Source organism: Lutra lutra, chromosome 5 (genome assembly GCF_902655055.1).
Source record: "Lutra lutra chromosome 5, mLutLut1.2, whole genome shotgun sequence".
Taxonomy (NCBI): domain Eukaryota; kingdom Metazoa; phylum Chordata; class Mammalia; order Carnivora; family Mustelidae; genus Lutra; species Lutra lutra.
The window spans coordinates 108,094,189-108,119,156 of NC_062282.1; the positions used below are offsets into that span (position 1 = coordinate 108,094,189).

The 24,968-nt window shown below is 34.1% G+C and overlaps 1 protein-coding gene across 5 annotated transcripts in view; it reads right to left on the reverse strand.

Moving 5' to 3' along the window:
• SSBP2 (single stranded DNA binding protein 2) overlaps window positions 1-24,968 on the reverse strand; it is a 312,411-nt gene that overhangs the window by 85,858 nt on the left and 201,585 nt on the right. The window lies entirely within an intron of this gene.

Below are 24,968 nucleotides of genomic sequence, written 5' to 3' on the forward strand. Positions count from 1 at the left end.
AATCCTTTATTGAAGGTACAGGCATCTGAAATGGTAATATCAATAACAAATATGTATATAAGTAGGTGATAAGTTTAAAAATGGTGGGTACAGAAGTTGGAAAAAAGAACTCTTTTTCTAGATTATGCTTTTCTGTGTCATAAACAAGAACAATTAATTTTCTGGCTATAGGTAGTAACACATTACTCAATTTCTAATATACAACAACTGGAAGCTAAAACATAACTGAGAGCAAAAACAGGGTGGTGAGGATGAAAAAGTAATTAGGAGACAATAAAAGAAAAGAATTAGATTTAGAGAGATTAGTCTCATATAAACAGATTATGGAAAAAAAAACCAGGTTGAAAAACTCAGTCTATTTCACTTCCAAATTATTTTGTGGAACCCTAGAGCTTCATAAAATAGGAGTACTAAAAATTTTGACTTAGACTCTTTGTAATCAAATCTAGGTTTTAGATTTAATTCTTACAATAGTAATGCATATCACTCACTAGTCCACAACCATGGGCTTCATCCTTCTACCTAGTTAGACATACTGTAAGTACTAAGAAGAACAGTCACAAAGGGACCAGAAATGTGCTGAAGAAAGATCAGTATGAATACAACAATCCTGCCATGAAAAGAACTCAAACCAAATACTGGATCTAGTATATCTGTTGTACTGTCCTTCTCCATATATCAGTGTGTTCATTCATACATTAATATTTCATTAGAGGATGAAAATCAGTATATCTGTAGCCTACATTTCCTGGTATATAAGTTGACAAAAATACTAAAACATGTTTATTCTATAATACTAGCAGTTTTTAATAATGAAGACCAATGATTTCAGTATTTCCTGTGGAAATCTAGACTCACATGTGGTTATTATCTAAAATGTTGCTTACCTATGAATGCCAAAATTCTAAACTTCTGATAAAGCATAGAAAAGGACAAATAATATTTCTTAAGTATTAAGATGAAACATTAATCTGTTATTCTATTCTATTTTATCTTATTATTACTACTTTTTAAAGTAGGCTCCAGGCCAAGCATGGAGCCCAATGCAGGGCTTAAACACAACCCAGAGACGAAGACCTAAGCAGAAATCAAGAGACAGAGGCTTAACCAACTGAGCCACCCAGGCACCCATGTTATTCTATTTGAAGCAAAAACATGCTATTTAATTAGTGTATGTTATTTGAATACCTACCATTTGCCAGATATTGTTCTATTTTGCTTTATGTATCCACATTCATGTTTTTAAAAAATAAAAGGCACATTGTTTTTTTCATTTTAACTAAACTGGCGTAAAATTTTAACACAGTGTTATAGTAAGAGGAAAATTTACCACCAAACATTTATTCTCTTCTAGTTTAAATATGATATTATAGCTAGATCTAGGAAAGAAGATTTGATCTGGGTCCTTTGACAGTCAACTACTATCATGGGGAAGTTGCTCTCAGTACTTAGAGCTAGACAAAGGATGTCACAGTTGTTCTAATTAATTGCAGGACAGAAACCTTTTTTTTGGGTAAGGTTTATTTATTTATTTATTATTTTGAGAGAGACAGAGAGAGTTAAAGAGTGAGTGAGAAAGAAAGAGAGCAAGAGAGAGCGTAAGTGGGGAAGACAGGGAGAGCAGCAGCTTCCCCACTCAGCAAGGAGCCAGACGTGGGGCTTGATCCCAGGACCCAGAGATCATGACCTGAGCTTCAGGCAGACGCTTAATGACTGAGCCACCCAGGTGTTCTGATAGAAACATTCTTGAGACAAGTTTGTAAACCACCCTCACCTATACTTTTACAGAAATGTGTACTACGATTTTGAGCAGGTTTTTATTTTATTATTTTTTTTTTTAAAGATTTTATTTATTTATTTGACAGAGAGAAATCACAAGTAAGCAGAGAGGCAGGCAGAGAGAGAGGAGGAAGCAGGCTCCCTGCTGAGCAGAAAGCCCGATGTGGGGCTCGAACCCAGGACCTGGGATCATGACCTGAGCCGAAGGCAGCGGCTTAACCCACTGAGCCACCCAGGCGCCCCTTGAGCAGGTTTTTAAAAACAAAATAGAATTCAGTGAATTAATGCAACTTCTTATTGTAATTCAACAGTGTTATTTCTCCCTCAATTGTAGTTGCCTAGCATGTGATGTGATAAGCACAACTGATGAATTATTGAACTCTACATCTGACACTAATGATGTACTATATGTTGACTAACTGAATTTAAATTAAAAAAATAATAATATAATTAAAAACATTTCAAAGCGGGGCGCCTGGGTGGCTCGGTGGGTTAAGCCGCTGCCTTCAGCTCAGGTCATGATCTCAGGGTCCTGGGATTGAGCCCCGCATCGGGCTCTCTGCTAGGCGGGGAGCCTGCTTCCTCCTCTCTCTCTCTGCCTGCCTCTCTGCCTACTTGTGATCTCTCTGTCAAATAAATAAATAAAATCTTAAAAAAAAAAAAAACATTTCGGGGCGCCTGGGTGGCTCAGTGGGGTAAGCCGCTGCCTTCGGCTCAGGTTATGATCTCGGGGTCCTGGGATCGAGTCCCACGTCGGGCTCTCTGCTCAGCAGGGAGCCTGCTTCCCTCTCTCTGCCTGCCTCTCTGTCTGCTTGTGATCTCTGCCTGTCGGATGGATAAATAAAATCTTTAAAAAAAAAAAAAAAAAAAAAACATTTCAAAGCAAAAGACAAAAGCAAAACAATCAAAAAAACCTTCTGTCTCCCCAACGGAGAAGAAAACATTTGTTTGCATCTAAATTAAAATTCAACAAAAATGCCAGGTCACCATTGACTCCTTTATTTTTTTTCTTTTTGGTGACCACATAGCTTAAAGGTATGTAATATGCTTTTTCTTCAAAATTCTTCATTATATATGCTTCTTATGGTATTTTTCAGCTATTATTTAAAAGTGAAACAAAATGTATGGTTCAGATAAAGATTTAAACAATTAAATCTTTAAAAATGGCTTCTGAATGTTCATTTCATGATTTCAAAATTATTGAAAAATGCAATTTATATTATATATATAAAATATAAATATTTTACATATAAATAGATATGAAATATATCTATTTATATATGTAAATATGTAATATGTAAAAATATGTGTATTTTTACATATTTATGTAATATGTAAAATATATATGTAAAAATATATAAAATATATTTATAAAAAATATACAATATATATATATTGTCAAGAACTCTTACATGCAACAGAGCAGTTAACACAACAGGAAAAAAAATCCTTAAAATCCTTGCCATGTAGAAATTAGTATGTTAGTGGAAAAATAAAGATAATAAGTTCTATTGAGGAAAAAAGAACAGGAACAGGAAGTTCCCAGTAAAGGGGGTAGGGATTATCACTTTAAATAGAATAGTCAGGAATGAATGAATAAGCCATAGAAACTAATGGATCACGTTATGGTGACTAACATTTAACTATGCCTCTTACTCTGTTGTTGAGACTGCCTCCCCACATGTCAAGAAGTACCAAATTCCTACGGTTTGTACCTATTCCCTCACAGGGGCACAAGAATTTTGTGGAAAATTTTCTTTCTTAATAATCGTGCTTTAGGCAAACAGTATTCTTGAAAATAGAAAAGAATAAAAGAAGAAAAAAAAACAGAATAGAAACAGCAAACTGTTTCTTGAAGGGAGAAGAGTTTTATAGCTGGATGATTTATGATTTACAGCACGATGATGTAGTTTTCTGGTGTGATAGTAATTTCTAGCCTAGGCCTAAGGACATGAAGTGAAATGAACAGAATCTTAGTAATTATCCAGTTTGTTTACCCAGTACGAGCACTACTTCAGAGCATTTCAGCCCAAACTTCACTCTGTGGATCGCATTTGTGAGCTAAATCATGCATCCATTCTTCTGGGATTTATTGACAAGGGATAATTCACCCTTTATTGTACTGTGTGGACTCAATCTTAGGGTAGCATTTGGCACACCGTGTTAATCATTAACAAATACTAGTCTGATAATAAATACTCTAGAAGTACACTAAATTGCACTGCAAGCATTGTGAAAGAGTGTATTTCTCAAATCACTGAACTTGCTCATTTATATACCATAGCACTATAAATAATATATACTTTGAATCTGTAAGCAAAATGAGAATCAAGTTTTTGGGATTAGGGATTTATGTAGAATGAAGAAGTACAAAATTTCTTGGAGTTCATTGCTGCGATTTATTTTTATTTTTTCTTAGAGAGAGAGAGAATGTGTGACAAGGGGTTGAGAGGGGGCGCGGAGGGAGAGGGGGAGAGAGAGAGAATGTGAAGCAGGCTCCACGCCCAGCAGGATGCCAACTGTGGGGCTTCATCTCATGACCCAGAGAGTATGAACTGTCATTGCTACAATTTCCGGGTCTTGTTTCTTTTTTTTTTTTTTTAAAGATTTTATTTATTTATTTGACAGACAGAGATCACAAGCAGGCAGAGAGGCAGGCAGAGAGAGAGGAGGAAGCAGGCTCCTTGCTGAGCAGAGAGCCTGATGCGGGGATCGATCCCAGGACCCGGAGATCATGACCAGAGCCGAAGGCAGTGGTTCAACCCACTGAGCCACCCAGGCGCCTCTGGGACTTGTTTCAAGTTTACTTCCAACTTATGAGAAATTTATCTCTTGACTTGAGGATTGACAGAAAGTTGCTGGCTCTAACTTATAAAGTATGTATTATTTTGGAGGGTTGTGACTAAATCACAAAAGAAGAGCAACTATTTCAGTTATATTAAGAACTACCAGAAAGCATCAGTTTTGCTGGATTTGTGTGAATTTCCATTAGAATACCATGAAAAATCCTTTACTATGTAATATATGCATGATTATTTAGGGTTCACTTTTTATCTCTCTCAAAAAAAGAAAAACATGTAAATATTATGACTTTAAAATATTTCTTCTAACTAAACTGAATACATGAGACTTCAGGGCAAATGTGAAAATATTAATTATGATTAAAAGTGTTTTGTCTCTCTACTGGATTAACTTGTATGCTTTCAATATATATACTTTCCGATATGTATTTTTGAACTGCTCTTAAATCATTTACTTTGTCATAGTCTTAAATTTCAAGGGTTTTTGAGAGTGACAACTTCACTTTTTCTTTTGTACTTCCCCAAGTCACTAATATAACTTTACCTACTTTTATATATGCAATATATTAAATTTGGTGATTTGCTTTCCCAAGGAGATAGTAAAATGAACTTTAAAGAGTCACCATGAAATCTTTGCATGTTATTATATATTTATCTTTGCTTAAGTCTGTGTGGCCATTTTCCTCTCTTGGATGTCCTATAGTAATGTAATTCTACTCTTTAAGAAGGCAGAAGTCAATCTGTGCCCCTTCTTTTTGTGTTGTTTTTCCCTTGCATATATGTCCAGCACCATTCCCCATTTTCTCCTTTCTCGTAAATGCTATTGCATAACTGCATTTAAAAAATATTTTTACTCTCCTTTAATTCCCTATTTCTGAATTTAAAGAACAGAGAGATATACTGTTATTTTACATATTATCTTCTTAAATAAAAACAAACAGAATTCTTATTTTATGGGTGCCTGGGTGGCTCAGTTGTTCAGTGTCTGCCTTTGGCTCAGGTCATGATCCCAGGGTCCTGGGATGGAGCCTGGCATTGGGCTGCTCAGTGGGAAGCCTGCTTCTCCCCCTGCTTGTGTTCCCTCTCTTGCTGCATCTCTCTCTGTAAAATGAATAAATAAAATCTTTAAACAAACAAACAAAAAAGAATTTTTATTTTAATTTTAGTTATTATCGCTGGTAGCCTCTGACAGAAGAAAAAAACTGTATATACTTCTGTTTGGAGGTTTCAAAACAATAGGCATATAATAAAATCTTGCTTAAAAATAAAATTAGGATACAACTGATTACTAAGTTAGCATTTATCAAGATTCTACACATTCAATAACTTGCAGTCTTATATACTAAGGATGTTAGAGAACCAGTTACCTAATTATACACCTGGTAATCAAGATATAAAGCCTGTACTTGGTGCAATAGAAGAAGTATTTTAAGTATATGTAAAATTGTTAAGGTAGTAACAGCACTAAAATAGGGCCATGATTATTAGAAACAGGAAGAACTGATTAAAGAGAAGGGTGAGTTGGAAGAGATTGGATAGGGAGTTTTTACTATTAAGCTATCTGTGCTATTTTTAAGCCATATGCAGGAAGTTTTCTGCACCATTTAAAATGGTGGTAATATCTTATCTTTATAATTTTAATGCAAAGCACAATTAAATATTTGGCTGTTGGTTGAAGACATATTCTTTATCATACTAAAAAATCTTTCTTTGCTTAGTATTCTAAAAACAATTTTCAATGAAATAAAATTTAAAAAGATGCTTTGTGCCTTTTTTTAATTTGGTTGATACTTTGGTTTTTCTTTTGGGAAGCTTGATATAAGTAATCATATACTGATAGTTTTTTTAAACTTAAAGCATCATTGTATTTCTGAGCTAAGGCATGCTTGATCATCATGGGTGAACCTCTTAATAGGCTAATGAATTAAAACTTGCTAATATTTTATTCAGGATCTTCACATCTATACTCTAAATGAGACAGGTTTAGAATGTTCCTTACTGTATTTTATCTTTCAAACCGAACATCCAGATTATTTTACCTTCCCAAAATTAACTGGATGTCAAACTATCTTATATAATGCTGTGAAGAAGTTTTATAATATGGTGTTTGTCTGCTTTTTGAAAGTTAAAAAATATGCAGCAGTAAAACTGCCTGAATACAAAGGCAATTTTGGAACTAATTACGGTCATTATTCTTTTTATATTTTCTAAATTTCTATTTGCTTCAATTCTGTTCATTTACATTTTCCCCAGAACACTTCATTTCATTGAGATTTTTAGTTTTATCCATATTCACACTACTTTCACATACATAAAAAAAATCCTCTGCAGCAGCTGTGAGAGAGACTGCTAGTAGACCACAAACATCTGTTTTTCCCCTTCTTCCATGGTAAAAGAACTGTAGCCAAGCGTACAGCAGCCCAACTACATCGTATTTCTGTCTCCTTTCTTCTCACCAAGAACCATAGTTCTCATGAATGGATTGTGAGCAGAAGAGGAATACACCACATCCAGGCTTTGGTCTTAAGAGTTTGGAATGTAGCCTACCTGTTTTTGTTTTTTTTTTTTAAGATTTTATTTTGAGTAATCTCTACACTCAACTTGGGGCTTGAACCTACAACCTCCAGATCAAGAGTTTCATGCTCTACTGACTAAGCCAGCCAGGCGCCCTATCCTACTTATTTTTAATTAGAGATCTAATTGCTATCATGCCACCAGCCTCGGTCTCAGTCTCTGGATGATTCCGTGGAGCAGAGCTGCTCACCTGCCCTGGACTGCCTTACTGACTGCTGGCCCTGAAACCGATGAGGAGGATCCATTTTCTCTCTTCTCAACTGAATTAGCACTGTCATCATTATCTTTGCCAGACATTGTTTACTTCTTTTGCTTTTTTTTTTTTTAGATTTTTATTTTATTTTATTTATTTGACAGAGAGAGATCACAAGTAGGCAGAGAGGCAGGCAGAGAGAGAGAGGAAGGGAAGCAGGCTCCCTGCTGAGCAGAGAGCCCGATGCAGGGCTCGATCCCAGGACCCCAGGATCATGACCTGTGCCGAAGGCAGAGGCTTAACCCACTGAGCCACCCAGGTGCCCCCTTCTTTTGCTTTTTTAAATGATCTCTATTTCCATGCGTCTTTTAAAGGCTTTATTGTTTATTTTCAAACTTCTCAATTAAATTAGTAAATAATTTTTTTTCTTTTTTTTTTTAACACAAAGAATATAAAACTGTAAGGTTTGGCTCTGAATTTACCTTTGATTGAATCTGCAAGGTTTGATGTTGATGTTCATGATTTTTCCCCTAAATCATCTAATCAGTGTAATTTTGATTACTGGATATAACTGGAAACCAAAATTATACTGATTAGATGATTTAGCAAAAAAAAAAAATATGAGAACACCAACATCAAACCTTGTCGATATAAGCAAAGATATACTTTAAATTACAAAGGGTTGGAGGCTTTATTTTTGTTTTTAATTTCTACTGCGTCTAGGTAAGATGTAGTATACAATTTCTATATTTAGGAGTTTGCTGAACAATTTTTTATGGTCTAACCAATGGTCAATTTTCATAAATTCCCATGAATATTTAATAAAAAAGTCTACCTTTTTTCCATTTTTTATTCCTTCATATTGTCTCTATTTACATATATATAATACTACACAATTCTTTTTTTTTTTAAAGATTTTATTTATTTATTTGACAGAGAGAAATCACAAGTAGGCAGAGAGGCAAGCAGAGAGAGAGGAGGAAGCAGGCTCCACGCCAAGCGGAAAGCCCGATGTGGGGCTCGAACCCAGGACCTGGGATCATGACCTGAGCCGAAGGCAGAGGCTTAACCCACTGAGCCACCCAGGCGCCCCAATACTACACAATTCTTGCTTGTCCATTTCTCCCTTATTTTTCATCTTTAATAATCACTGCCTTGAATCTACTTTGAAATCAGTATTGCGAGCTCTTCTTCCTGGTGTTTATTTTATATCTCCCATCCACTTATTTTGAAACTTTATGCTTTATTTGTTTCACTTGTGAGCAAGAAAAGTCCTCTAATATGCATCTAATGAAATGTCCTTTAAAATTAGAAAAAAGAAATGAATTGTCTTTATCCTAAGTTTTAAAGGTACTAAAATTAAGACAAACAATATCATTTACCTTTTCCTGATAAAAAAATGAAGCTACCTTACACTTCCTATTCTACATCTCCCTCTTCCATTTCCTGATTCTTACTCTAAACACCTGCAGTTTTAGGCACATACTTTTTATTTTCATCATCTCTTCTTTCAGTAATAACTTCTGGCCTTTCCACTCAGTTTTGTAACCATACTTTCAGCATCAAAAGAAAGAACTCCAATTTTATCTATTGTTTCCCCTATCAGTTTCTGTTTTTTTTTTTTTTTTAAGATTTTATTTATTTATTTGAGAGACACCGAAATAATGAGAGAGAAAGCATGAGCAGGGGAGAGAGGAAGAGGCCGACTCCCCGCTGAGCAGGAAGCCTGATGCTGGAAGTCATGACCCTGGGATCATGACCTGAGCCGAAAGGAGACGCCCAACCAACTGAGCCACCAGGTACCCTGCCCCACTATCAGTTTCTTAAAAATAAGAGAACATTTGCTACTCAGGAGTTTTAATTTTTATACATTTCTAGGCTGGCCAGAGGATATATCAATATCATTTTCCAAACCCTTATATATGCAAATATCTTTGTTGACTCTCATCAAAACTAGAGATACCACTGTTGGCTGGTATTTAGTGTTGCAGAAATCTGATCCTGTCCTGATTTTTATTCCTAGGGATGTGATCTGCTTTTTTCTTTTAGATATTTGAGGATGTTTTCTTGATATTTATAATTCCCAAATGCCTCCATTCTGTTCCTAGGTACTGATTTCTAAATTACTTGCCTAAAATTATGTGAACCTCTTCAGTGATTATTCTTATTTTTTTTTTCAAATGCTAGAAAACGGGTGGGGTGAAATCTTTTCAGTTATCAGGTATAAAGGAAAGTTCTCACAAACCTCGAAGGGTCATTTTTTGCAAATGTTATTAGTATCTAATAGATAAGATATTATTGATAACAAGGGAAATATGCTTAAGAATCTCACCAGAAAAGGAATTTTCTAAGTTATTAGTGGAATGGGAAATTGGTGCACTTGTAAAAAGCACTTTATATGTATATATCATGTGCTATAAAAAATTAATAAATTTTGACTAAGTGATCCTTCTTTTCAGATACTATTCAAATATAAATTCTGAACTATGAGAAAAACAGTACACATGAAGTATGTTCACTGTCATATATTTATAGTAAGAAATACTCAGAGTAACCTAAAAATTCAGCAATAATGTAATGTTTAAATAAATTGTAGTACATCTAAGTGACAAACCATGATCAACTATTAAAAATAATGGTTACAAATGGAATTATTTGGGCAATACAGGAACTCGTTTATGATATAATGCTTTGTGAAACACGCCAAAGGTAGAATTGAGTGTAGACTATATATACTATAATTATGCAAATGACAAAAAAAATCTATGAAAGACAATGGGTGGATACATAGAGTTAACTGTTAAAATTATACAAATGATTTTTAATAAAATTCCCAAAAACTTTCTGAAATTTCATTTTATTTCTACTTATAACATAAAGGAACATTATTATACACACTGCCAGTTTTGTCAATAATGGGACCAAACACTAACTTTACTTAAAACAAACCTAATCCCTAAAATTTAAGGTTAAATAATATGAGGACATTATTAACTTAAACAAGAACTCTTATTTAAATAAAATAAAATATAAAATATTTTAATTTTAATACTATGAAGTTCAAGTTTGTCTGTTTTGGAAAGTTAGATCCTAGCAATAATCTAAAAATCACTTAACATTATTTCTGGGCATTTGTTTGCATTGATTACACAAGTTCATTTTTAGTACTACATACTCAACCCCAATCAACTCCCCTCAGTCACTTTCTTATAGTCTGGAGAACCAGAATCATTGACTGTTGTGCTACTTTTTAGGCCTGTTTTTAAATCATAAAAAATTTTATATGTTGCTATCACTAAACCTTAATTATCCAAAGAATAGTATTATAACCCCTTTGGATTCCAAAAGAGGGATAGCATTAAAAACAAAATCAAGTAATGAAAACCAAACATCAGTGAAGAAGTAGACCCTGGACCCTGACACTTAGAAACACAGAAAGTGATGAGAGTTGGCAAAATAAATATTGTAGCTGGTGTTTGCTATATGGAAGAAAAAGAGAGCTTTGATTGGTTGGTAATTTCTACAAAATGCTGACTTTTTCATATGAAAGCCAAGAAGCATGGGAAATAAGACAGGCAAACAGAAGGGAAGGAGCTACTGGTGTTAAAAAAGATGTTTCAAGTGCAAAAGAAATGCAGGACGCTGATAAACACAAAAATGGTATTCTTCCTAAAGGATACTTTCAGGAGGCAGCCTTTAATTTGGTGGTTAATTTTCAGAACAGCAGCCATGTCTTAGAAATCCGATTCCTGGAATTCTGAATTTGGCTTTATTAGAAAAGGTAGAGTATAAGGAAAAAGAGCTGATGTAAGAGATTTGTTTTGAGATAACTAAGTTCTAGGTGGTATCTTTACATTTGTATATGCAACCCCAATAGTAGGTGGTCATTATGTGCCTGGGGCTATTTGAAGACTCACGGATTCAGTTTCATCATACAAAATTTTGAACTTGGCTTGATTACTCCTCCAAATGATAATTATGAGTTAAGAAAGCTTATATAAATACCACATAAAAATTTTTGTTTAAAACAAAATGAGGATATTTATGACAAACATGTTTAGCATTCATTTAAGATCAGTCCTTGAGAAGTATTATCTTCATACGAATGTCAGAGGTTGGGTAAGTTTTTATTAAAGCGATAAGCCTGCATTATGGTCAAACTGTAGGCCCAACTTTTGTTAGTTCACAAAGTTGGTGAACTTTTCCATTAAACATCCCCCCTCCCTATCCACAAACATTTTAGTCACCTAATAATGTAACCTCCAACAGTATTTCAAAATACCATAGTTTAAAGACAAGTACAAGGAAAAGATGTTAGAAATATTAATGTTGTACCCTCTTTCACAAGTTTTTAACCATTATAGATTCTAGTAGATTGCCCTAATTTTCCTTTTTGAACTTAAAGATGAAAGTCTTTGTCTCGTTTTTATACTATTGATTGAGTATAAAAGTCCCTGGGCCTCTACTTGTCTGAGAATCTAGGTATTTTAACTATTTCTAGTAGCACCTAGGAAGGGAATCTGAATTATTGGAGTTATCCCTTGGAAAAAATAATTCCCTCTGTGGTAGACAGAATGGCCCCCAAAGGTATCATGCTCTAGCCCCCAAGGCCTATGAATATAGTGCCTCTACAAGCTAAGAGCAGCCCTGGCTGACTCTCCAACCACAAGAAACTGGATTCTATAAAGAGTCTCCGTAAACTTGAGAGTGGATGCTTCCCAGAGGCTACTGGGAAAAGCTCAGCTGGCCCACACCTTGATTTCAGCCTTGTGAGACCAGAGTAGAGAAAATGGCCTTCTCAACCCAGATTTCTGACCTACAGAACTATGAGGTAATAAACTTATGCTGTTTTAAGATGCTAACTTCATGGCAATTTGTTACAGCAACAACAGAAAAGTAATACACTTATCCCCCAAAATGACTATTTCATTTTGAAGAACAATTTCATGGGGCATCTATAAATTGGGGAACTCTAAAGATCCTTAGAGGTTATTGTACTTAACCTGTTGCAGAATATGTATGTGTCAATACTACATTTTGATTAAATCAACCTTCCTAATTAAAAATAAACAACAGAATGAAACAGGTGGTTGCCAGAGGGGAGGTGGCTAGGGGGATGGGCAAAATAGGTAAAGGGGATTAAGAGGTACAACATTTTTTTTAAAGTATGTAAGTCACAAGGTTGAAAAGTATAGCATAGAGAATATAGTCAATAATATTGTCATAACTTTGTATGATGACAGATGGCAGCTACATCTATCATGGTGAGCACCTAGTAATGTATAGAATTGTTGAATCACTATGCTGTAGACCTAAAACAAATATCAAACATTGTATGTCAACTACTGTGATAATAAATTTCACACATATATATATTTATACAAAACACACACACACACACACACACACACACACACACACACACACACACATTTCCTAGGTTAGGTTGTAATGGTTTTCCTGGTCTCACAGTTCTTTCAGTGGCTTTGAAGTACATCGCATGTGAATCTGATTTTTCCCCTTGACAGGAGAGAAGCATAGCAAGGAGAAGAACATCAAAAGCAATATCTCTTCTTCAGTTAAAATTGCCTGCCAGGCTCCAGCTCTGCCTTCTTCTTCTCTACGAAGAAATGGCTCTTTAACTGTTAACTGCAGGTTCCCCCAATCCCATCTAGACTCGAGCCAAGCTAGCTCTTAGGTAGAGAAAACATAAAGACAACTGAAACCAGAGTTTAGGGTTCACAGTGATGACTGTTCTGACCCTGCATACTGATGCAAAGTAACTAGGGTCCATCCTCAATCCCTGTGGCAAAAGGTCTATTTCTTAACTTCCATTTGCTGGGTTTCCAGCTCAGTTCCCATTTAACTAGCAGCTCAATGTCTCAGAGACTAGAGCAAAACGTTCTACTGAGTTCTTTTCCTCACATTAATTCGTAAGGACTATGTTCTGTCACCGAATTTCCACAGCTGAATTTTCACTATTTGCAGGTGCATTCCCTAGATACAGATAGTTCACCTGCCTAGACCCTACTCGATATTTCTTGCCATGCACCCATGGTGCATAGCATCTGCTACCTGCAGAGCATTTCCATTTTTCCATACCAACCTAGTGATGACTACTCGCACGTACCACTATGTGTTGCCTGCTACTAGCCTCCAAGATCTCTCAGGTGGAACTACTGACCTTTCTTGACTTCCTCTCAGTGGTCTGCCGTAGGACCTTTCTCAGCTGCTTCTTCTGTCACCCTAAATGGCCTTGTTTTAGATTCCAAGATTTTGATCACATGACTCCAGAACCTCTATTTTTAGGTTCTTTAAAAAAAAAATCTTTGTCACAGTACAGATTATAGTCATGGAGGTACAGCTCTGTATCAATAATATAAATCATTTAAATTATTGGTTGTGTGTTTGATTTTTCCAGGAAGAACGTAATCATTATATATTCATCTTTTAAAAAGTCCTATCACTTGTAAGTCACTTATAAAAAGTTTTGCAAAAAGGCATATCTCTTCTGAAATATATTATTGCTTTTGAAATTTACAGCTTTGGTAGGAAGAAATTTGAAGTCAATAAATCTCAGTTTTTTTCTTTTAATAGCATTATTGCCATGGACCTGAAACAACATGCATCCAGTGTAACAAATTTCCAAAAGTAACAAATTTCCAAAAATTTTATCTAGAATAGCTAAATATGCATAAGCAGAATTTTAATAGGTTTAAAAAAGTAAATATCAAGTTATTTCATGACATCACAATATTTTTGGATGATTTCTATACTAAGATTAAGCTTCAAACTTTAGTTGTCCTTAGTTATTTAATTCATATATATAAATTATATATAATTTATATATATAAATTAAATTATATATAAATATATAAATAAACATTTATATATTTATATATTTATATAAAAAAGATAACTCAACAGTGATTTAAGCAGAAATACTACTATTTGGTTTTAAAAGATAAGAGTTACTGTTTTCTTAAAAGTGGCATAATTGATGAATTAAAAAAGGTACAAAATGAAAATAAAAGTAAAATATTAAATGCAAATATTTGTTTACATAGTCTCCAAATTGGAAACAGGGACTAGCTTTCTAAATCCTTTTTACTAATATAGAATATGCCTCTGCTTAATTCTGTTACTGGGCTTGAAATTATCTGATTGCTGCCATAAGGCAAAACAAAACAAAACAAAACATTACTATATATTAGCACATATAACCATACAGATTAAGGGATACCTGCAAAGGATGCTTTTACATCTGTGTAATGTTTTGGTGGAGAGGTAACCTAAAAAGTGCCTTAACAAAGGTCTCATAGGTAGTACCTATAAAAATACAGTTAATTAGACTAAAAAAAATGAGAAATTCAGCAAATAACTGGTATTCTCCATTAGAACAGAGAGGCAAAAGTAAAGAAAATCATGCTAGAAACTTGCTTTAAAATAAAAAATAATAATAAATCTCATGAGACATTGGTTGAGACACATGTGACCAAACTTCATCTACTATTCTTCTAACCTCCAACTACTTGTTCTACAGTAATCACTGATGTTCACCAATCTGAAATCTGTAACATATTTAGTCATCAGAGAAAGATGGTTAATTACAATTTCAACATAAAGAGTTAATATGACTATATATATATATATTTTTTTAAAGATTTTATTTGTTTATTTGACAGAGATCACAAGTAGACAGAGAGGCAGGCAGAGAGAGAGAGAGAGAGAGAGAGAGGGAAGCAGGCTCCCTGCTGAGCCGAGAGCCTGATGTGGGACTCGATCCCAGGACCCTGAGATCATGACCTGAGCTGAAGGCAGCGGCTTAACCCACTGAGCCACCCAGGCGCCCTGACTATATATTTTTTAAAAACAAATATACCAAATCTTAAATTACAAAGTGGTACTGGGCTCTAGAGTATAGCAACACTCCTCAAAGCACATAGAATTCGTCCTTTGCATCTATCTGCCTTCAGACACTGTACCACATTCTTTTGGGTATTCTCAAGATAAGAAATCTTTATCTTTAAACAATTTGCTTTTTGGAAGCAGGTAAAATTCATTTAGTGGATTTTAAGGAAGAATAAAAAGGTTTCAAATTTAAAAAAATTTAGCAAGAGAGCCTTTTCATATAAAGTGGCTTGAAATTCAGTTACGGGGCACCTAGGTGGCTCAGTCGGTTAGGCATCCGACTCTTGATTTCAGCTCAGGTCACTATCTCAGGGTCATGAGATCTAGCTCTGTGTCTGGCTCCATGCTGGGTATGAGGCCTGCTTACGATTCTCTCCCTCTTGGCATGTGATGTCATGAACACTGGGTATTATATAAGACTGATGAATCACTGACCTCTATCTCTGAAACTAATAATACATTATATGTTAATGAATTGAGTTTAAATTTTAAAAATTTAAAAGAAAAAAATCTCCCCCTCTTCCTCCCCCAGCTTGTTTACTCATGTGTTCTCTCTCACAAAACAAAGAAAAAAAAAAAAGAAATTCAATTGCAAAAATTTGATGTCTTTAAATGACAACATGATTGAAATGTTTTACGTTTTCATATATTTTATTTTATATATATATATTTTTTAAAGATTTTATTTATTTACTTGACAGAGAGAAAGATCACAAGTAGTCAGAGAGGCAGGTAGAGAGAGAAGGGGAAGCAGGCTCTCTGGAGCCTGATGCGGGGCTCAATCCCAGGACCCTGGGATCATGACCTGAGCCGAAGGCAGAGGCTTAACCCACTAAGCTACCCAGGCGCCCCTATTTTATTTTATATTTTTCAAAGACTTTATTTTTAAGTAGTCTCTACACCCAACATGGGGCTCAAACTCACACCCCCTGAGATCAAGACTTGCATGTTCCACCAACCAAGCTAGCCAGGCACCCCAAGTTTTTACATATTTTTAAATCAATTTTTTTATTTCATAATTTTCATTCATGAGTATATTTTTTTAATCCAATAAATACTTGTGTCTACTATATATCTGATTCCACACCAAGCAAACTTTATTTTTGTTGCCAAGAGTTTATAGTCTTAGAGGAGGAAACATAATTACACACATATTTATTTACTAAAGCGATAAATGCCAGAAGAAAAGATAAAAAGAGAGAAAACATACTTTGGAGAGTTACAGAATGTTTCCTAGAAGTAACACTTAGGCTGAGAAGCTAAAGAAAGAGATACTGATAAAGGGGCAAAAAAGAAAAAGTGAGGTAACAGAACTAAAATATTATAAACTAGAGGAATGAAAAAGTTAAGACCCTATGGTGACCAAGAGAGTGACAGAGTATAAGAAATTATAAGAAAGGTCAGTATGGCTGAATCACAGTGATTCCAAAGTGTGGCATGAGAAGGTGATTTTAACTTTAACAGAGGAGCAATATAAAGATTAAAAAGTTTTGTTTTGTTTTTTTAAAGATTTTATTTATTTATTTATTTATTTATTTATTTATTTGTCAGAGAGAGGGAGGGAGCGAGCACCAGCAGGGTGAAGTGGCAGGCAGAGGGAGGACAAACAGGCTTCTGGCTGAGCAGGGAGCCCAATGTGGCCCTTGATCCCGGGACCCTGGGATCATGACCTGAGCTGAAGGCAGATGCTGGAAGGATTGAGCCACCGAAGCGCCCCTGATTAAGAACTTTTGAGGAAAAAGCACATGATCACCAAATCTATTGTTTTAAATAGGTGTCATAGCTCCCTGAGAAAAGGAAATAAAGGGGACAAGGGAAGATGCCTTCTGAAGTTGCACAGTGATAGGCTGAGCTGCTTGAGCAGCAGCGAAGAAATGTGGATGCATAAATACGTTTTCAGGGGCGCCTCGGTGGCTCAGTGGGTTAAAGCCTCTGCCTTCGGCCCAGGTCATGATCCCAGGGTCCTGGGATCGAACCCCACATCGCCCTGTCTGCTCCGCAGGGAGCCTGCTTCATCTTCTCTCTCTCTCTCTGCCTGCCTCTCTGCCTACTTGTGATCTCTGTCTGTCAAATAAATAAATAAAATCTTTAAAAAAAATAATAAAATAAAATAAAATCAAATACGTTTTCAGGGGCACGCAGCTGACTCAGTCAGTCAAGCATGGGACTCTTGATCTCCGGGTCCTGAGTTCGAGCCCCACGCTGGGTGTAGAGATTCCTATGCGGCCATCAAAAGAAATGAAATCTTGCCATTTGCGACGACGTGGATGGAACTAGAGGGTATCATGCTTAGCGAAATAAGTCAGTCGGAGAAAGACAACTATCATATGATCTCCCTGATATGAGGGAGAGGAGATGCAACATGGGGGGTTGAGGGGGTAGGAGAAGAGTAAATGAAACAAGATGGGATTGGGAGGGAGACAAACCATAAGTGACTCTTAATCTCACAAAACAAACTGAGGTTTGATGGGGGGAGGGGGTTGGGAGAGGGGGGGTGGGGTTATGGATATTGGGGAGGGTATGTGCTATGGTGAGTGCTGTGAAGTGTGTAAACCTGGCGATTCGCAGACCTGTGCCCCTGGGGATAAAAATATATGTTTATAAAATAAAAATAAATAAATAAATAAATAAAAGAAATAAAATCTTAAACAAAACATTTTTCAAAGTTTAAAACTGCCAGGATTAAGGAAGGTAAATCACAAGTGAGTAAGGAAGAAGGGCAGATCGTGGATGGCTCCCAGATTTCGAACATAGGCATTGTTCCAGTGCAGTGACTCCGCTAATACTGAACACATGTCAAGTGTAGAAGAAGGAGTAGAAGAAAGGAAAAGCATAAATTCACTTTAGAATGCATGAAACATTAAAAACGTTTAGTAACAATTCAGGTCTTAGTATTTCTAGAAAAGAAATTCCATACCCCCTAACTTATCTGTCTTACTGACCTTATATTTTAAACCCATTTCTTTTCATTTAAGTTCTTCTTTTCTATTTTTCTGACATTTCAGAGAAACAATAGACCACACTTTAGGTATATAATTTTAGCAATATATACTTTCATCAGCAAAAGATGAATAAGAATTACGGTTCCTTTTTGTAAGTCTTAACAAATTCTATTGTAGGACCAACCATATTATGATGAGATTTTCTCTGTGTACAGACCGGAAATACTTAGCCTTAAAGGAAAAGGCATCTTTTCCTCCTTTGTATATGCAGCATTTAGTAGTGCCTGGAATGTGGTCAGTAAAAATAGGCTGGAATGAATCAGTGCTAATAGGAGGACGTGTTTTATACCTAGATAAAATAAATGTTATGTCATTTATAAAACTAGTAAGTATCTTAAATCTAAAGTAGCTTGTTTTATTTTATATCAAACAAGCATATCAAGTTCCTGTAAGACAAACTGACAGAAGTCAATGCAACTGATTCTTGCTTCACTATTTTCTAAATAGGCTTGGATAGTTTTAAAGACACTAAAGCAGAATAAATTATATAATCTTCATGAGAGCATTCAACTGTAGGTGAATCAATGGTGCTATTACATAGGAAATGTCAACTTATTTTTAGTATAATTTCATATGAATTGTAAATTTGACTACTCTAAGATGACCACATAATTCATTTTCAAGATCAAATTCTAATATATGGTTGCCAATCACATATAGCCATTAAGTTAACTTCATTTTAAACACCATTTTGAAAATGGAACCATAAAATAATCACTTCTTACATTGTGAAATCACTATCAGTGATTATTCAACTAGATAAGATTGGATGTTTTGTCTAACAGAGTAAAAATTAAGGCAAAAAGCACTGATAGATACAAAGGTCTTTACTTAATAATAAAAATAACAATTTACAACAATCAAGTTATAACTCATCCTTAATGTACCCAACAGTATAACTTCAAAATACATATAGCAAAACTGACAAAATTACAAAGAGAAATGGACAAGCCCATAATCATAGTGAGATTGAGACTTCTCAAAAACTCATACATTAAGCAGACTAAAAATTAGATTCAGTCACAATTGATAAGTTTGATTTAAAGCACACTTATAAGACCCAGTACCCACAAATAGAAAATAAATATTTTTTCAAACAGTCTTGGAATATTCATAAAAAATAGATCAAAGTAGGCCATAAAAAGGTATCAAAAATAGCCAAGAATATATATTTATGGATTCTATTCTTTGAATATAAAGCAATAATATTAGAAATTAATAAAACTTTTATTTTAAAACTGTATACTTTCAGAAACTAAAAATATATTTTTCTAAATGCATAAAATCATAATAGAAAATTATTTAGATTTGAACTACAAAAACCTTCTGTAACAAAATTTGTAAGGTATAGCTAAAGAAGTACTTAGAGAAAGTGCATAGCTTAAACATGTATTATTAGATGATAGAAAAGTTAGAAAAATCAGATTTTCTGGATTTATCCCTGAACAGTAATAAATATCAGGAGCTTATTGTTTGTGGTCCATTTGAAATTTAGAAACAGGGCTACTTGGGTGTTTTAGTCAGTTAAGCGGCCAACTCTTGGTTTCTGCTCAGGTCATGGTCTCAGGACTGAGGTCTCCTGGGATTGACCCCTGCACCAGGCTCCACACTCAGCAGGGAGAAGGATTCTCTTCCTCTCCTCTGCCCCTTTGCCTATTCTCTCTCTCTCAATAAATAAATCTTTTAAAAAATAAAATAAAATTTACATACATATTTATTATGTTTCTAACTTGGACTTGGCACTTGCCAGATACAGTTGAGTGAAATAGAATATAAGATTCTATTCTTAAGTTTATTGTAGAACAAAAAAAGAGAGAAATGACTATTTCATACTGTAAGGTAATATATACTATCAAAAATAATATAGAATGGTAAAAACATAGCTATGGGGTAAAACCAACCATAATGTGTGGTTTCTAACCCCTGAAATTGCATTAAAGGGAAAAGTAAAGAGGAATATCTTGGAAGGAAACAAATGCCATTACATTGGGAGAAAAGTTATCATTAATTGTACTTTATTACATGGCCTTGGTAAAAATATTACCTATTCTTCATATGTTTGTGAAAAATTTGGATATTTATGCCTAACCAGAGGCATTGTCACCTATCTTCCACACACCAATTCCCTGATACAGTTCATGTTAAGTCGATTCCCAGAGTATCCTGATCCCTCTTTGCAATACCCAGGAGATGAGCACCTCACCAAAGACACAGGTTATTCAGAACATAGCTTACTGTAAGTTCTATAGGAGCTCACATTAAGAGGAGAACAACCTAACACTGGGGTTCTCTTCACAAAAGACAGTGTTGGTTGTGCTGAATCTTAAAGAAAAGCTAATATGATGGAAAGGAATAATAATAGTTATATTATATATATCATATATATAATATTTGTATATATTATATATATTTTATATATAATAAAGTAATTATTTTTATTATAATTTTATTTATAATACATTTAAATAAATACTATATAATTTAATATATTATTTAATAATATTAATATTAAATATATTATTTATTACTATTTAATAATAAATTATATTGTTTATTATGTGGTTGTTATGTAATATATTTATTATATAATAAGTAAATGTATTATTTATTATAATAATTATATATATATATATATAGAGAGAGAGAGAGAGAGAGGTTATTTTCACTCAAAGCTACATAAACATATATAATGATAATTTTATGGTGTCAAACAAGTATTTGCAAATAGTAGGCTCTCAGAAAAGAATGTTGAAGGAATAAACCAGAAAGGTTTAGAAGGCAAGAGAGAAGACAATTTCAAGTAGATGGTTAAAAATGTTGAATGACACACTGATCAAAAAAAATTAGTAAAGGAAAAGGTACTTTCAGTTGAACTAAAAAATTAATTATGAGCTTATATATCAGATACTGCCAATGTAAATATAAATAAGACATGATTACATATCTAAAGAAGTAAATATAGTATAAAGTGGGAATTAGATACACAAAGTAATAAAAAAAGATATCCATAAGGAGTCCACCCTGGTTATCTGGAAAAGGCTTCTTGGAAATGAATATTCTGGAACTTAATGTTGAAGTAAGTAAACATTCATCAGGCCAAGAAATATAATTACAGTGAGGTTGTAGTGTGGAAGCTAGATTACAAGATGTGAAGAAGGATGGGAGTTGCTAAGAAATAGAGGTACTAGCTACAGACTACTCATTTAAAGGTGTTGGCTAAGAAAGAACAGAAATCAAAAAGTAGTTAAAAAGAACATGGCAGTCAAGTGGAGGTTTTGTTCAGATGGGGAAGGAGTTCAAGATGATGATAAAATATGAGAGTAAGGTCTCTAAGAGACAAAGAAGTTAAATTCAGGACACAGTCTAAGAAGAGAAGAAAGGCATCTCTTCTGAAACTGCAAGAAAAGATGGGATTATCATCACTTTCTGTTAAAGAAAATGAAAATTAGTTGAGGTGAAAGCAGTCTGTCATGCAGCTCATTCCAGATGGTCTCACTCTTCTCTCTCAAAAAGGATATGACATTATCAGCTGTTATTGAGAAGAAATGAAACTGAGAGCATTTAGAAAGGAGATATCTGAAACAGTTGCTATGAAAAGTAAACTATCAACTAATGAGTCTGAAGGGTAGTACTGCCAAGTGTATACAGGGCCAAGTTTCTCTTGAGAAAGTACACCTTTAGGACAAAGTCTATTTGATAAAAAGAATGTTCCTTAATACAAAACAACAAGCGATAATTCAATCAAAGCCAAATATGAAAGATGAATAGGAAACTTTATAAAATAGTGCTCATTAATTTTTGCTTTAAAACTATCACCTTCAAATTACAATCTCATTAGTTTAAAATTTTGGTAATTAATTAATCAATGATGTCAGCAATAATTTTCTAACTTTGAACTTTGAAATATACAAAAGTATACTGTAGATACTGTAACCTCTGTAGCATCAAAAGAAAGGGAAGGGAAGGGAAGGAAATGGAAAGGAAGGGAAGGGAAGGGAAGGAAAGGAAAGGAAAGGAAAGGAAAGGAAAGAAAAAAAAAAAAAAAGAAAGAAATATACCTAACAGTTGTGGAGTAGTGGAATAGTGAAGATAAAGTGGAATATCAAAAGTCAAATATTAAAAGATCAAAAAAAGGTCAAATTAAAAGAAAAAGGACAAAGACTAAATTAGAAAAAGAAAACAATAGATAAGGCAACCCCCAAATACAGAGCATTACACTAAATATAAGCAATCAAAACATAGGAATAAAATACATAGATTTCAGAAAATAAAGATCCAGAACATGTTGCCTCAAGGAACATATTTTATATACAAAGATATACATAAATTAAATGCAAAAGCACTGAAAAGGACATACTTGCAAATATTATCATAAGAAAGCTGGAGTACCTATATATAAATATCAGATGAATTAGAATTCAGGACAAGGAATATCAGAGATAAAGAAGGTTAGTTTTATAATAATAAAAGAGTCAATGGATCAAAAAGACAAAACAATCCTAAAATGTATATGCACCTAGTTAATGAACTTGTAAGTACAATGAAACCGTCAGAACTGACAAGAGAAATAGACAAGTACATAATTATAGGTAGAGATTTTAATACTTCTCTCTTAATTAATTGATAGATAAATACATAAAACAGCAGGGATATAAAAGACTAGAATAAATCTATAAATTAACTAGATCTAATTGAATTTATAAAACACTACACAACAATAGCAAAATATACATTCTTTTTAATGTGTATTTTGGGAACATTCACCAAAACAGACCATGTGCTGGGCCATAAAACAAGTCTCAGTAAATTTAAAAAGATAAAATACAACATATGTTACCTGAACACAATAAAATTTAATTAGTAATTAAAAAGATATTTTAAAAATCTCCATACATTTGGAAATTAAACAATATTCTCCTAAATAATATGAGTAAAGGAAGTGATTGCATGAAAAATTGGAAAGGATTTTATACTAAAAAAAGTATTTTATACTGAATGAAAATAAAAATATATCAAAATTTGTGGGATGTAGCTAAAGCAGTGCTATAGGGAAAATGTATAGCACTAAATTTTACATAAGAAAAGATTTAAAATCAGTAACCAAAGCTTCCATGTTCAAAAGCTAGAAAAAGAAGAGCAAATTAATGCTTAAATAAGCAGAAGGAAGGAGACACTAAAGATAAAAGCAGAAACTTGTAGAGTAGAAAATAGAAAAAAATATATATATATATAACCAGAAAGCAGGTTCTTTGAAAATTCAATAAAATTAATAAACCAGACTCACGAAAAGATAAAAGATATAAATCAGAAGGTGATAGTAATAGCTGTCCTATTGATGTGAAAGGAGAATATTATGAATAACAGTATGCCAATAACATTGATAACACAGAAGAAATTAACAAATACCTTGAGAGAAAAAACAATGACCATAGCTTAAAAGAAACAGAAAATCTAAATATGTCCGTATCTAATAAATAAATTGAACTCTTAGTAAAAACTTTCCCACCAACAAAATTCCTGGCCCAAATAAAACTTTAAAACTCACTTTATGAGGCCTGTATTATTCTGACATTAAAAACAGACAAAGAAAATACCAGAAAACACAGACCAATATCTCTCCTAAGTGTACACACTAACATTTCACTACCAACATATAAATAGGTTAATAATAAGTCATAACCAAGTGAGATTTTTTTCCATAAATGCAAGACTGGTTTAATATTTGAAAATTAATACTAACAGAATAAAGGTGTAAAGCCACATGATCATTTCAGGAGGTATAAAAAAGCATTTGCATTTGACAAAATTCAACATCTATGCATAATTTAAAAAGAAATTCTCAGCAAAATAAAAACAGAGATACATCCTAAATCCAATAAATTTCTATCTTTGAAAACCTATAGCTAGAGTCATATTTAATGATGAAAGTCTAAATGCTTTCCCCTTAAGGTAAGGAACAAAGCAAAGATGTCTATCATTACCATTTCTATTTGACATTCAAAGATTTTATTTATTTATCTGAGAGAGAGACATTGTGAGAGAGCATGAGCAAGGAGAAGGTCAGAGGGATAAGCAGACTCCCCGAGGAGCTGGGAGCCCGATGCGGGACTCGATCCCAGGACTCTGGGATCATGACCTGAGCCGAAGGCAGTCGTCCAACCAACTGAACCACCCAGGCGTCCCTCTATTTGACATTTAATGGGCCGTCCTAGTCAGTGCAATAAGGCAAGATAAAGAAATTAAAGGCATAGAGATTGGAAAGAAAGAAGTAATTCTTCCATCACAGAAAACAAGATTGCGTACCTAAGAATCTTCAAAAAAGTACCTAGAAGGAATAAGTGAATTTTGCATGATCAAAGGATACAAGGACAATACATGAAAACTGATTAAATTCAGTATGCTGTGAACAAATACTTGCAAAATAAAATTTTAATAAGATTTCTGCTCCCATCCTGTAGTCACGGAGTTCCCTTTGTAATGCTCTAGATGTTGTGAGAGAGTAATGAGTCTCTTTGAGACACACGGCTGGGGTAGTCAGGGTTCACTCACTGACTCTTCCTTTCTTTCAAGGAAGTTGAAGATTCTCTAATTTAGCCCTAAACTGTGCCATGTTGGAGGAGGGATGATGCCAGCAAAAACAAGCTGTTCCTCTTACCCACTTCACTGTGTCCAAACTTGGTTTCCCCCCCACCCCTTCTCCAATGGAGT